Source organism: Sminthopsis crassicaudata, chromosome 4 (assembly GCF_048593235.1).
Source record: "Sminthopsis crassicaudata isolate SCR6 chromosome 4, ASM4859323v1, whole genome shotgun sequence".
NCBI classification, from domain to species: Eukaryota; Metazoa; Chordata; class Mammalia; order Dasyuromorphia; family Dasyuridae; genus Sminthopsis; species Sminthopsis crassicaudata.
This window is the reverse complement of record NC_133620.1, coordinates 346,671,015-346,685,815: the sequence shown is the minus strand read 5'-3', so window position 1 is coordinate 346,685,815 and position 14,801 is coordinate 346,671,015. Positions and strand designations below refer to the sequence as shown.

Here is a 14,801-nt window from a genome sequence, read left to right as displayed (position 1 = left end):
TGTCTGAGCTGAGCTGAACAACTTTTTCACCCCAGTGAGATTGACCTTTCTTGAAATTTTTCCAATCTAAAGCTGGAAAGAAGTTTCATTCCATCAGCCTCTGTTTAGACACTAAGTTTCATGTAATTTTCAAGGGACACTGGAAGAGCTCAAGCAGCTTTCTGGTTTCACTCTGACATCTTACAGCTTTTTATTTTCAAAATATATTGCAAAACCTACCTTGTGTTTCAAATTTTTTCTCCATCCCTTTCTCTGTCCCCTCTCCTAGATAGCAAGTAATCCAATATACATTAGACATGTGCAATTATTCTATACATATTTCCACAATTATCATGCTGCACAAGAAAAATCAGATCAAAAAGGAAAAAATGAAAAAAGAAAACAAAAAACAAAGCAAGCAACAACAACAAAGTGAAAATACTGTGTTGTGATCCACATTCAGACCCACAATTCTCTTTCTGGATGCAGATGCTTTCTCCATCGCAAGCCTATTGGAATTGGCCTGAATCACTTTACTGTTGAAAAGAGCCACATCATCCCAGCAAAAGAACTCTAGGAGATGATTATGAAACCACTACATAGAATTTCCAATCCCTCTAATTTTGTCCGCCTGCATTTTTTATTTCCTTCACAGGCTAATTGTACACTATTTCAAAGTCCGATTCCTTTTGTACAGCAAAACAACTGTTTGGACATGTATACATATGTTGCATTTAATTTATACATATAATTTAATTTATACATATACATTTAATTTAACATATTTAACATGTTGGAGGGAATGTGGGAAAACTGGGACACTAATACATTATTGGGGGAGCTGTGAAAGAATCCAACCATTCTGGAGAGCAATCTAGAATTATGCCCCAAAAAAGTTATCAAACTGTGCATACCCTTTGATCCAGCAGTGCTACTTACTGGGCTTATACCCAAAGAAATACTAAAGAGAGGAAAGGGACCTGTATGTGCTAAAATATTTGTGGCAGCTCTTTTCGTAGTGGCTAGAAACTGGAAAATGAATGGATGTCCATCAATTGGAGAATGGCTGGGTAAATTATGGTAAATGAAGGTTATGGAATATTATTGCTCTGTAAGAAATGACCAGCAGGAGGAATACAGAGAGGCTTGGAGAGACTTAAATCAACTGTTGCTAAGTGAAATGAGCAGAACCAGAAGATCACTATACATTTCAACAACAATACTGTATGAAGATATATTCTAATGGAAGTGGATATCTTCAACATAAAGAAGATCCAACTCACTTCCAGTTGATCAATGATGGACAGAAACAACTACACCCAGAGAAGGAACACTGGGAATTGAATGTAAACTGTTAGCACTACTGTCTATTTACCCAGGTTACTTACACCTTCGGAATCCAATTCTTAACATGCAACAAGAAAATTGGATTTACACACATATATTGTATCCAGGTTATACTGTAACACATGTAAAATGTATGGGATTGCCTGTCATCTAGGGGAGGGAGTAAAGGGAGGGAGGGGAAAATTTGGAAAAATAAATACAAGGGATAATGTTATAAAAAAAATTACTCATGCATATGTACTGTCAAAATTTTTTTTATAATTATAAAATTAATAAAAAATAATTATAAGCCCAAGTTAAAAAAAATATTTAACATGTATTGGTCAACCTGCCACCTGGGGGGGGAAGGGGAAAAATTAGAACAAAAGGTTTGACAATTGTCAATGTTGTAAAATTACTCATGAATATATCTAGTAAGAAAAAACTATTAATATAAAAAATAAATAAATAAAAGAGCCACATCACTCAGAAATGATCATCACATAATCTTGTTGAGGAAAAATTAAAAAAGAACAGTCCAAGAAAAGCAAGATTATGTAAAGAAAATCAACCATCTAGAAAAGGAAATCCAGAATCCTATAGAAGAAAATGACTCCTTGAAAACTAGAATTGGCCAAGGGGAAGTCAGCAAAATTACAAGAGACCAAGAAATAATAAAACAAAATATAAATAATGAAAAAAATAGAAGAGAATGTGAGCTATCTCATAAGAATAACAGATCTGGAGAATACATCAAGAAGAGAAAACATAAAAATGTTACCTGAAAGCTACAAACAAAAAATCTTGAGATAATACAAAAATTAAGAAAATTGTCCAGAAGCGTTAGAACAAAAGAGGAAAGTAGAAATAGAAGATCACAGGTCTTGAAACATATATATTTAATTAGAATTGCAACTGAAAATATCATACCTAGCAAAATTAAGCATAATCCTGAATGAAAACATTGCAATCACCAGATTTTCAGGATTCTATTACCAAAAGATTTGAACTTAATAGAAAATAAGATTCAAGAAAAATATTAGGTAAGCATCAAAATTTGTTTCAAGGACTTGATAAGGACAAAATGTTTATTCTTTATTCATGGAAATGTAAGTCATATATCTAAGACTGTTCTTAGTAAGTGGGTAGTTTAAAAAAGAGACTGAGATAGACCTGAGTATGATGAGATTTAAAAAATCAAAATCAAGTAGGAAAAGGTAAAAAGAATAATTATACAAATGAAGTATAAGAGCAAAAACTGACAAAAAGGAATTAGATGGGGGAGAATGTGGAATCTGAATTCTGGAATCCTACTCACATAAATAATGGATTAAAGAGAGAATAATACACACACACATACACACACACATACACACACACGCATATACATATACACACACACACACACACACACACACACACATATATATATATATATATATATATATACATACACACACATATAAGAGTATAAAAGGATTCTAAATTTATTAAGAAATATTAAGAGTAGAAATGGAATAGGGTATAATAGAAAGGCATGTAAATTAGTGGGAATAGGATATAGTGTGGTGATTAATGGAAAGAGGGAGGGAAAAGGTTGAAGGAGAGGATGGTAGAAGACTCAGTAGGGATAGAAAATAAGAGATACACACAAACATAATAATTATTAAGAATAGAATTTATTAGAAAAAAGTAATCATTGATCCCAGACAAAATATGAAAATAGATTCAAAGAAGAGGAAAAGAAATAACCAAATTTTACTATATATGTTATATATATACATACACATATACATATACACACACACACACACACACACATATATATATATATATACATATAAATACATAAAATATACATATATAGGCTGCTTGGGGGAGGAAGGGATAAAGAAAAGGAAATAAAGAATAAAGTAAAAAGTTTACAGTAAAAAAGAAAATTTACAAGGAAGCAAAGAAAAGGATAGTGGAGAGCTCTGAATACAATGATTTTAGAAAACCCCTTTCCAGGGTTTCATCTACATGAACTGATCCCGAGTGAAGTGAGCAGAACCAGGAGAACATTATACAGACTAATAGCAACATTGTATGATGATCAACTATGACAGGACTTTGCTCTTCTCAGCAATATGGTGATCCAAGCCAGTTCTAATAGACTTGGGATGAAAAATGTCAATCCCATCCAGAGAGAGAACTATGGAGACTGAATGCAAATCAAAACATAGTATTTTAATTTTTTTGTTTCTTTTCTTTCTTTTCCCCTTTTGGTCTGATTTTTCTTTTACAATATGACAAATATGGAAATATACTTAAAAGGACTGCAAATATTTAACCTATATCAGATTGCCTGCTGTCTTAAGGAGGGGGGGGGGAAATTTATAACAAAAAAATTTACAAAAATAAATATTAAAAAAAACACCAAACCAACCTTTACATGTATTTGGAAAAATAAAATACTATTAAAAAAAAAGAAATAAAAGAAAAAAGAAACTTCTTCATCCATAGTATCTGATATGAAGGTTCTCCTAAAGAGGCAGGAGAATCACAGAGCAAATTTTATTTTGCGATCACTAATACTTTTTTTTTTATCACATAATATTGTACAACTATCCAGTTTTTAGATCAGAAGTTCAACAAGGACAAACACAGTCTTAGATTCTGCATCTCTCCCCGGCTAAAGTGCTTTATTCATAGTAAATAATTAATACTAACAAATGTTTGCTGACACTAATTCTGCAGATATTTTTTCTTAACATTTTAAAGGACGGTTATCAAATACAAGTCTTGAAGTCTGTTCTACTAAGTGTTAATGATACCTATGAGGCTTGTTCTTAACTTCTTGAATTTACTCTGTTACCTGTATTTTGTTCACTGGAATACAAATATCTCAGGCCTAAATATTATTACTAAAATTCTTTCCAATTACTTTCTCCTGTAAGTTAGAGTATATGCACTTCACCATTAATTTTCTTTCAGTTTCATATTTGATAACTTTTACAGCAGTGGTGTCAAACTCAAATAAAAAAGAGTTGTTGATATATGAGGATATCTGCAGGCTGCCACATATTAACATTAGGTTCTGTAGTATTTATTTCATTAAATATTTCCTAATTATATTTTAATCTAGTTAGAAATACTGTGAGTATTGTAGGCCACAATGCTGAATCCAAATTTATAGCTAATTGATTAGTTTCTAACTAAATACACTTTTCCCAGTCAGTAATATCATCTTTGTATTCAAATGATAGTATACCCCTAGATTTCCTTTGTCTATATGGAATGAATTAGCCAAACTGCCTACTATGTTATCTGTTCACTAGTTCCCAATTTTCCCCATCTCCACAACTACTACCAATAAAATATACAGGTTAAGTTGTGAAGACACATATTTTCTTTTTTTGATCTAGGAGATTATAGATCCTTTTCAATTATACATTATCATAGCCATTTAGAGGTAGAAGGAACCTTAGGGGTTTTCTAGACTAATCTCATCATTGTAGAAATGAGGAAACTGAGAACCACAGAGATTAAGTTACTTACTTAGGGTCACAGAAAATACTAAGCAGTAGAGTCAGAATTTGATCTCAAGTTCTTTGACTCCAAATCTACTACAGCATACTGCCTTATTATAACTGTTACTTCTAATATATTTCCTAAACCATATTAGATACTTCAAAGATTGGAATCATCTTATATATTTCTCCTGTATCTCCCAGAGTGCCTGATAGTAAGTGGGCACAAAGCAGACAAAACAATAAATACTTCTTGATGCGTCACTGCCAAGATGTTTTTATATCGTTATTTTTCTTTTTTTTTCTTCCACCTATCTTCCCTTTCATTTCCCCCCACTTCCTGCCATTTCTTATTTGATTCTTCCATCTTCACTACTGTTCTATGCATCTTTTACCTTTTGTGATTATACCTGGAGTACATAAAAAGGCTATCTACAATTGTTCTCTAACTTCCTGTAATCCTGCTTTAAATTTCATTTCACCAAAATTCCTTTCTCTCAACATGCCAATGATCTCTTAGTTGCCAAATCTAAGGGTCTTTTCTATCCTTATTCTCCTTGATCCCTCTGTAGCCTTTGACACTATTGATCATCCTTCTTGATGGTCTTTTCTCTAGGTTTTCAGGATACTACTCACCTGGTTCTTCTTCTACATATTTGGCCACTTCTCAGTCTCCTTTTCTGGATCCTCATACAGATCATCTCTTCTAATCACAGGCATCCCACAAGATTCTGTCCTGAGCTATCTTCTCTTTCTATTAAATTGCAGGTTGCAATCCCTTATGGAGTTGTGTAACTGAATGTGAGGGTTGCAAAATTATGATTTATTATCAATAAATGTTTAGTTTCTATGCCTATTTCACATACCTATATAGCTGGAACTGCATAAAAATTTCTCAGATAAAATGGAGCTACAAGTGGAAAAAGTGCAAGAAACCCTGTTCTATACTACTTGGTAATCTCAATAGCTTCCATTGACAAATCACGAATCTGCCTACCCCATCTCAAACTCTCTGCTGACCTCCAATCTTGCACCCTTAATTTCCTTTCAGATACTTCAATGTCCATTAGACATCTGAAACTCAACATATCCAAAATAGAATTCACCTTTCCTTCGAAACAGCGTCCCTTCTCCTACTTCCCTTATTATAGAGGATACTTCCCATTCCCATAGACTTAAAACCCAGGAGTCATCCTAGACTCGTTATCATCTCTTACCTCTTCCTCCCACTCCCAATATTCAAGATCTGTCAATATCACCTTTGCCAATATTTCTTATGTACTCCATACTCTCCTCTGACATTGCCATCATTCTCATGAAGACATTACCTCATACCTGGATTATTTCAATAGCCTGCTGGAGTGTCTGCTTCCCTCAAGTTTCTTTCCAATCCATTTTCTATTCAGGCACTGAAGTGATTTTTCTAAAGCAAAGCTCTGAATGTATCATACTCCCTACTAAATAAACTCCTGTAGCTCCATATGGTCTTCAAGGTCAAATATAAAATTCTTTTCTTGGTTTTCAAAGCCCTTCATAATCTATCTTTTCTCCTACCTTTCCAGTCTTCTTACACCTTATTCCTGCCAGGAACTCTTTGATCCAGTGACACCGTTCTCTTTGCTGTTCCTCAAATAAGACCCTCCATCTCTCATCTTTGGGAATTTTCTGTCTGTGCCTCATGCTTGAAATTCTTTCCTTCTGAAATTTATGAGCAAAGAAGAACTAGCAAAGATTATAAAATGCAAAATGGATAATTTTGATTATATTTAATTTTAAAAGTTTTGCACAAACAAACCAACATAACCAAAATTAGAAGGGAAGCAGAAAGCTGAGAAACCATTTTTACAGCCAGTGTTTCTGATAAAGGCCTCATTTCTAAAACATAGAGAGAACGGAGTCAAATTTATAAGAATATAAGTTATTCCCCAACTGATAAGAGTCAAAGGATATAAACAGACAATTTTCAGATAAAGAAATTAAACTCACCTATAGTAACATGAAAAAATGCTCTAAATCACTACTGATTAGAAAAATGCAAATTAAAACAACTCCAAGATACCACCTTGTTGAAGTCTAGCTCCCTTTGTGAAAAAAGGGTGTATTTATGCAGGGGCCAGGCAGAGAGAATTTGTTAGGAACTCTTCAAATTTATTGATCAGAGAGACAAATATATATATACCTCCAATGCTTATAGAATCAATACAAATACACTCTTTGATACTCCTATATTCTTTCTAACAAACTCAATCTACTGAGATGCAAATGATTAAGCCCTGATTTTGGCTGCTCCAACACAGATGTAAATAGGTTTGATACACATCATTGTAAAATCATCATACCAATGTCCTCAAGTACTTTTCTCCCAAATGCCTTTAGTCTCTATAGTGGGCTACTTTTCCTGTCCTATATTCAAAGGTATACTTTGATTTATTATAAAGCTGAGTTTGCATTTTGTGTCAGTCACCAGATTTTTTATCAATATATATGTCTCTGCTATTGTAGATAGAAAAGGGAAGTTGGTGAGCCAAGCTACTTGAAGTATCAAAACCTGAAATGGATTCTTATATCCGGGACCTCAACACCACCTCACACCTAACAGATTAGCTAAGATAACAGAAAAAGATAATGATAAATGCTGGAGAGGATGTGAGCAAACTGGGACACTAATGCATTGTTGGTAGACTTGTGAACTGATTTAGCCATTCTGGAGAACAATTTGAAATTATATCAAAATGGGCATACCCTTTGATCCAGCAGTGTATCTACTGGGTCTATAACCCAAAGACATCATAAAAGAGGGGAAAAGATCCACATGAGCAAAAATGTTTGTAGCAGCTCTTTTTATGGTGGCAAGGATGTCGAAATTGAGTAGATACCCATCAATTAGGGAATAACTGATATGCATATAATGAGATATTGTTCTATAAAAAAAAGATGAAAAAGCTGATTTCAAAAAAGCCTGAAAAAGCTTACATGAACTAATGCTGAGTAAAGTGAACAAAACTAGGAGAACATTGTACATATTACTATTACTAGCAAGATTATGTGATGATTAACTATGACAGAGTTATTCTCAGCAATATAGTTATCCAAGAAAATAATATCTATATCCAATAGTCTTGAGATAGAAAATACCATCCACATCCAGAGAGAGAACTATGGAGGCTGAATGTTAATCAAAACATACTAATTTTTTTGGTTTGCTTTTTCTTTCTCATGGAAAACCATGAGAATCCCTTTTGATTTTTCTTTCACAAGTAATATGGAAATATATGAGTAATATGGAAATGTGTCTAAAATTATTGTACATATATAATTTAAATCAGATTGCTTGCTGTCTTGGGGAAGAGGGAAGGAAGGAAGGAGAAAAAAATTAGAACTCAAAATTCTACAAAAATGAATGTTGAAAACTAACTTTGCATGTAATTGAAAAAATACTATTGTAGGGGCTACTTCCTTTTAAGTCTCAACTAAAATCCCATCTTCTACAAGAAATCTCTCTCAGCTCTTCTTAGTGTTTAGGATAGGGCCTAGCACATAGTAGGTGCTTAATATTTATTTATAATAATTAACACATTTATTGCCTGATTAACATCAAACTATGCAGAACTCCATCTTTTTTACTAATGTATTCTCTCCCCCACCCCCAATTCTTCTTTTAAGATCATTAAATGTAACAGGCCCTCTGTCTAACTGGATTCCCTCCATAGTCCCTGATGCTGATAGTGTTGAGAGGATACTATATCATCTTTAGACATTAGAATGTAAACAGTATGTCCCTGTAGTTATTTATGAGGCTTCTTCATGTATGTCTCTTTTTATAGCTATCTTACCACCTCTATATATATTTCAAAGTTTCAAGTTTAAAAGATCTGGGCAGGTTTTTATATCTAGGCTCTTGCTGCTTATATGTATTCTTCAAAGTTGCTGCTTTGGCTTGATCTTTTCGTAAAAAATACTTGAAAGTTCACTTTTTCTTTGAAGGGCCCTTTCTCTCTGCCCCCTTCCCCCCATCCCTGCCCTGTAGGATTATACTGTTTTGATGAGTGGCCTAGATCTTTTGTTTTCTGAAATATAAAGTTCTATGCTTTATAGTGGCAGTTAATAAATCTTGGGTGATCCTGACTATAGCTCCTTGGCTACTAATAGCATTATTTTTCCCTTTTCCCTGAAAACTCTAGAGTTTTGATAGTTTCCCTGGGTCTTTTTATTTGGAGGTTTTAGTTGACCTATTTCTATTCAGACCTCTGATTTTAAAAGAACTGGAAAGTTTTTTTGTTTGTTTTTTGCTGAGGCAATTGTAAATGTTTTGAAGTCAATTTTGGGATTTATGTTTTGAGTTCCTATTACCATAAGAGATCTTTATGCAAGGATTACTTGTTTGCTCATTCTTCTGGCCAACATCCTAACTTTGAACTTAGGGCTGAGCTCTACCACTTTTCTGGTAGAATATCTGAGCTGAGCTTTTATCTTTTTCAGTCCTGCTGTTTTCTTAGAATATTTAGTGCTATTATTCCACGATTTCTGGAGCAGCTCAGGAAGGAACCTTGCAAACTTTTGATGTTCCCAAACTGATATGATCCAAGGCAAAGTCTGATCACCACTTCATAGTTTAACTCTACAATTTTCTGACTTAGGTTTGTGTCTATGCAATACTGCTGGCTTTTTCCTAGACTTAAAAGTTTCAGTAGATGTAGGTGGACTCAGCCATTATTCGTTAGTTAGAAAAGTCTACCAGTTCTGACAGTATTGCAATCTCTCTTTTAATATGGAATTCCTGTCTTGCTTATTCTAATGAAGGTTTCAGACTAGGCTAGAAGCTAGAACTGAATCGACATTGTTATTGTTCATTTCCAGATAACCTTCTAGAGCTTAATTTACTGTTTAAGTCTCTTCTTCTGTCTGCTCTGAATCTTTGATTTAGAATTATATAGTGAGTGACAATGTTGTCAGTTGGCACCAACTCCTGAAGCCTGAACAATTAGGTTCTACTTCAGATTTTTCCTTATCCTAGTAAAAGTCCTCTTTCAATACTTACTTCCTAGAATGCAATCTAGGTGCAATCTAGGCAAGATCCCATCCCCTATGTTCACAGAATTGTATTTTTATTCTGACCAGGGCTGGGAAAATGACTCACTTTGATTTTTTTTACTTTGACTGGTCAGGTACATTTTCTAGATCTTTATGTGGGAGCTATGATGGAAAAACCATGCCTGTATTATTTTCTTCTACTCCACCACATGACCCTAATACTATCTATAATGAATTGGCTACTTGAGACCAGTAAAATGAGGTCACATTGCAACAAATTGTCAGATGGTGCTAACTTCTGATCTTTGTTGAAAGTATTCATTCATTAAGAAAATATTACATATCCTAATGACAATCTAATTAAATCAAACACCTAATAATATTATGACAAGCAAAAATTTCTGATGGCAGTATTTTCTTTTGGCTGTTTTTAACTCTTTTTATTTGGTTTATTTGAATGCTAGTAAATTAATCTTTACCAGAAAAGTACAAAATTAAAAAAAAAAATCAGTTAGTGGAAAATCTGACCCATATAAAAAGCTATCTTTTGCTTTTAATTAAAATTTTCTTATTTGGAAGTAACCAGAAAAAGTGGTTTGTAGTACCTAATACCATCTTGAATGACTTATTCTAAATATGAGTTGTTCAGTAGCCTTAAGAACCAAGCTGTATGTGCCTCCTTTTGCACAGTTTGAACTGTCTTTTATGGAAATGTAAAGCTAGTTCTTGTTAGAAAATAAGGTAACTAATTACAAAGTACATAGGAAGAGTAGCTCTCTATTGTCCTCTTCAAAACCTGAAATTGTTCAACTTTTAGGAAATACAAAGAAAATCTCATTGAAATGCATGTGTTAAAACACAGAAAATTTTCATTTTTTAAAATCTTTGTCTAAAAATGAAGGTGACAAGCATTTAACACTTTCAGTTTTTAAAAAAGGAAATAAGAGAAAATGTTTAGAATAGCAGAATTTTGATTCTCTGAATTTTCATTAAATGAGAATAGATTTTAAGTATAGTTGCTTTTCAATCAACTTTGACACACAAGAGTTAGAAAATATTATTCAAGTTGATGAAGAACAAAGCTATGTAATACATCATTTCAGATCTTTGCTGCAATGCTGACATTCAAAGAGCTAACCTTCAAAAATTTGTATCTGTAACCTCCACTAAATATAGACAGAAATATGTTGCATTACTGAAAGAGCAAAAATCCATATATCACCAACAAGCATTTATTAAGTACCTACATTCTAGCAAGGAAACAACACGTATTTACAGAAGTAAATACAAAATATAATATTTGAGGAGTGGAGAAACCAGCAGCTAGTGGAAAAAGGAAAGACTTCATGTTGGAAGTTCAGGGTTCCTGAGCTGAGTTTTGAAGGAAGCTAAAGATTCTAAAAAGAGAGATAAGGGAGGTTTATGTTTCAGCCTTGGGAAACAAATAGCATAAATCAAAGTATGAAAGAAGATAGGATGGGGGCAACTAGGTGGCACAGTGGTTAAAGTACCAGCCCTGAAGTCAGGAAGACCTGAGTTCAAATCTGATCTCAGACACTTAACACTTTCTAGCTGTGAGACTTGGACAAGTTACTTAATCCCAATTGCCTCAGCAAAAAAAGAAAAGAAGAAAGAAAGAAGATAGGATGTCTTGTCCAGTTGGTTGGAATGTAGGAAAGTAATGTACAAGTCTGAAAAAATCCTAGAAACAAGTTGTAAAGTGCTTTAAATGTTAAAGAAGAATTTGTATTTCATTCTAGAACAAGAATTCTTAACCTTTAGTCTGAACTTGTTTTCTTGTTTTTTTAAATATTTTGTTAAGCTGTACTTCAGTACAATTGGTTCTCTCTCTCTCTTTTTTATTAATTTTATAATTATAACTTTTTTTTGACAGTACATATGCATAGGTAATTTTTTTTTTACAACATTATCCCTTGTACTCCCTTTTGTTCCGAATTTTCCCCTTCCTTCCCTCCACCCCCTCCCCTAGATGGCTGGCATTCCCATACATATCTTATAGTATATCCTAGGTACAATATATATGTGCAGAACCGAATTTTGTTGTTGTTGCTGTTGTTGCAAAGGAAAATTGTATTCGGAAGGTAAAAATAATCTGGGAAGAAAAAAAAATGCTCACAGTTTACACTCATTTCCCAGTGTTCCTTTTCTGGGTGTAGCTGATTCTGTCCATCATTGATCAATTGGAATTGGATTATCTCTTCTCTATGTTGAAGATAATCCATTTCCATCAGAATACATCCTCATACAGTATCATTGTTGAAGTGTATAATGATCTCCTAGTTCTGCTCATTTCACTCAGCATCAGTTGATGTAAGTCTCTCCAAGTCTCTCTGTATTTCTCCTGTTGGTCATTTCTTACAGAACAATAATATTCCATAACATTCATCTACCATAATTTAAACTGGTTCTCTTTTTGATCTCGTGTATTTTATTTTATGCATTTAAAACATTCTGAAAAGCAAAACAAAACATTATACTGAGAAGGGGTTCACAGACTTCATCAGACTGCCAAAGTTATCCATTACACAAAACAGGATAAGAACCCCTATTTCAGAGGCAGGAGGGATTCACAGGGATTTCTTTAGCAGGAGAATGACATGGTTAGATCTGGGCTTTAAGAATATAACTTTAAAAGGTTAGATTAAAAGGAAGGAAACTTAAAGCAGAGAGACCAATTAGAAGGCTATTAAAATGGCCAAGTAAAAAGGATGAAATATTGAACTAAAGTCATGGTCATAAAGTGGTAAAAAGGGAATGAATGCAAGAGATAGAATCATCAAAATTTGATAACTAGATGGAAACAAGAAGTGCTGAAGAAAAATTTGAAGTAATAAACTTGGATGACTAGAGAGATAACAGTACTGCATCTATCAAAAATTGAGAAAGTAGAAAGAGTAGCAGATTTGGAAGAGAAATGTTTTATACTTTTTGAGTTTGAGAAGTATGGTAACGAGAGGAGTAGAATAATAAGCATTTAGGATGAGATCGAAGAATAGATATATGACAGGTAAAGCAGAGAAGAGAAAGAGAGAACAATTAGACAGAATAATAGCAGAGATTTTAAATTAAAGATAAGTAGAAAGCTTGATGAGAGTCAATGTGACAAGTCATCTGTGTTACAGAGGTGGAGGGAAAAATTTGAGGAGTATTAGGGAATAGAAGTGAAGGTAAAGCCAGTACTGAAGAGGATGGCCAAGGATTTAATGCTATCTCCAGGAAGTCAGGTCTTACAGAGAGCAAGTACATGAAATTGGTATGAGAGGAAGTCGTCCAGAAATAAAGGAAATTTGTCCATTATGAAATAGCAATTCCAGAAAGCAAAGTGGAAGGGGTAGACAGAACTGCAGTAAGACATGAGTAGAATACAACTGAGAAGCACAGGCACATGAGAAGAAAAGTTAGTATTCTGGTTAGTTCATTCTTAGGTTGCCAGGGCCAATATTATGGGTATGGGAAAAGAATAGATGGAATTTTGCTAGCGGTATCATGTCACTTGTAATGTTCACACACTCCACTAGGTGGTAGTACAGGTCAGGAAAGACAATGCTAAATAGGGAAAAAGAAAAGAAATCCTTTACCCTAAAAGAAATGCCCAAATAAATGTCCTTTACTTGATTTGAAGCCGGAGCAGGGGAAGGGGAGGAAGGAGAAGAGAGGCCAAATAACTAGAAGGATAGTCAAGAGAAAGCAGCGTCACTGAAACATAGAAAGGAGAGAGCATTCAACAGTGCCAGATGAACTGGAAAATTTGGTCACTGATTTTACAAGCTGAAGCTTTGAGTATTTTGAAGAGTATAATTTCAATTGAGATTATATATAATGTTCAAGGCTAGAGGTGGGCAGAGTTGCATTAAGACATGAGTAGAACAGGACTAAGAAGCACTGGCACAAGGGGTTAAGAAGTAATGGGAGAAAACCATTTGGTATTGATTAAGAAATAGACTAGTTGATCAGTGGAATAGGTTAGGTCCAAAGGACAAAATAATCAATAACTTTAATAATCTAGTGTTTGACAAACCCAAAGACCCCAGCTTTTGGGATAAGAACTAACTCAATGTTTGACAAAAATTGCTGGGAAAATTGGAAGTTAATATGGCAGAAACTAGGTATTGACCCACACTTAACACCTTACACCAAAATCAGGTCAAAATGGGTTCATGACCTATTCATAAAGAATGAGATTATAAATAAATTAGAGGAACATAGGATAGTTTACCTCTCAGATTTGTAGAAGAGGAATGAATTTATGTCTAAAGAAGAACTAGAGATCATTATTGATCACAAAGTAGAAAACTTTGATTATATCAAATTGAAAAGTTTTTGTATAAACAAAACTAATGCAGATAAGATTAGAAGGGAAACAATAAACTGGGAAAACATTTTTACAATCCATGTTTGAAATTTGGCAAAGAACAGTGATAAGACAGGTGGGTGAGGAATTCAAGAGTAGAGAACTGTGTAAAGTTGATCAAGATTGAAAAGAAAGGAAAATGAAGCTGAAGCAGAATGAGAATAATGAAAGGTGAAACAAATGAAGGTCATGATAAGGAAGAAAGTTAGAAAGAGGCTCAAAGTAAGACTTCATAATAGGAATTGGTCCTTGACTCCAGAACTTGGGATATAATCACAGAAAGTAAGAGGCAGATAACTAGATGAAACCTATCTTCTGTCTCATCCTTTAAACTAAGTGTGAAAAAAAAATCTTACTACAGAAAAGAAAAAGCAAGGAAGTAAAGATGCAACACTTAAGGCAGAAAGCAGCTTTAAGATTTGACAGTCCTTCTGGTAGCAAAGAAGAGAGTTAATTGTAGACTCAAGAAAGAGCTATAACCCTGGCAAGCAGGAATCAAGCTGAGGAGAAAGAAAATCATAAGAGGTAGCCGAAGGATCTGGCCAGCTGAGATGCTATGCTATCTTCTACTAGAAGCAGTA

The 14,801-nt window shown here is 33.8% G+C and overlaps 1 protein-coding gene across 4 annotated transcripts in view; it reads right to left on the bottom strand.

The window, feature by feature from the left end:
- Positions 1 to 14,801, bottom strand: part of ZNF652 (zinc finger protein 652) — a 95,821-nt gene that overhangs the window by 46,700 nt on the left and 34,320 nt on the right. The window contains exon 1 of one of the 4 annotated variants that reach the window (XM_074261206.1): positions 6,372 to 6,604. The exons of the other annotated variants lie outside the window; for them this stretch is intronic. The gene's annotated coding sequence lies outside the window, so the exon portion shown is untranslated. Of the gene's footprint in view, positions 1 to 6,371; positions 6,605 to 14,801 lie in introns of those variants that run through there. 4 annotated transcript variants of the gene reach the window in all.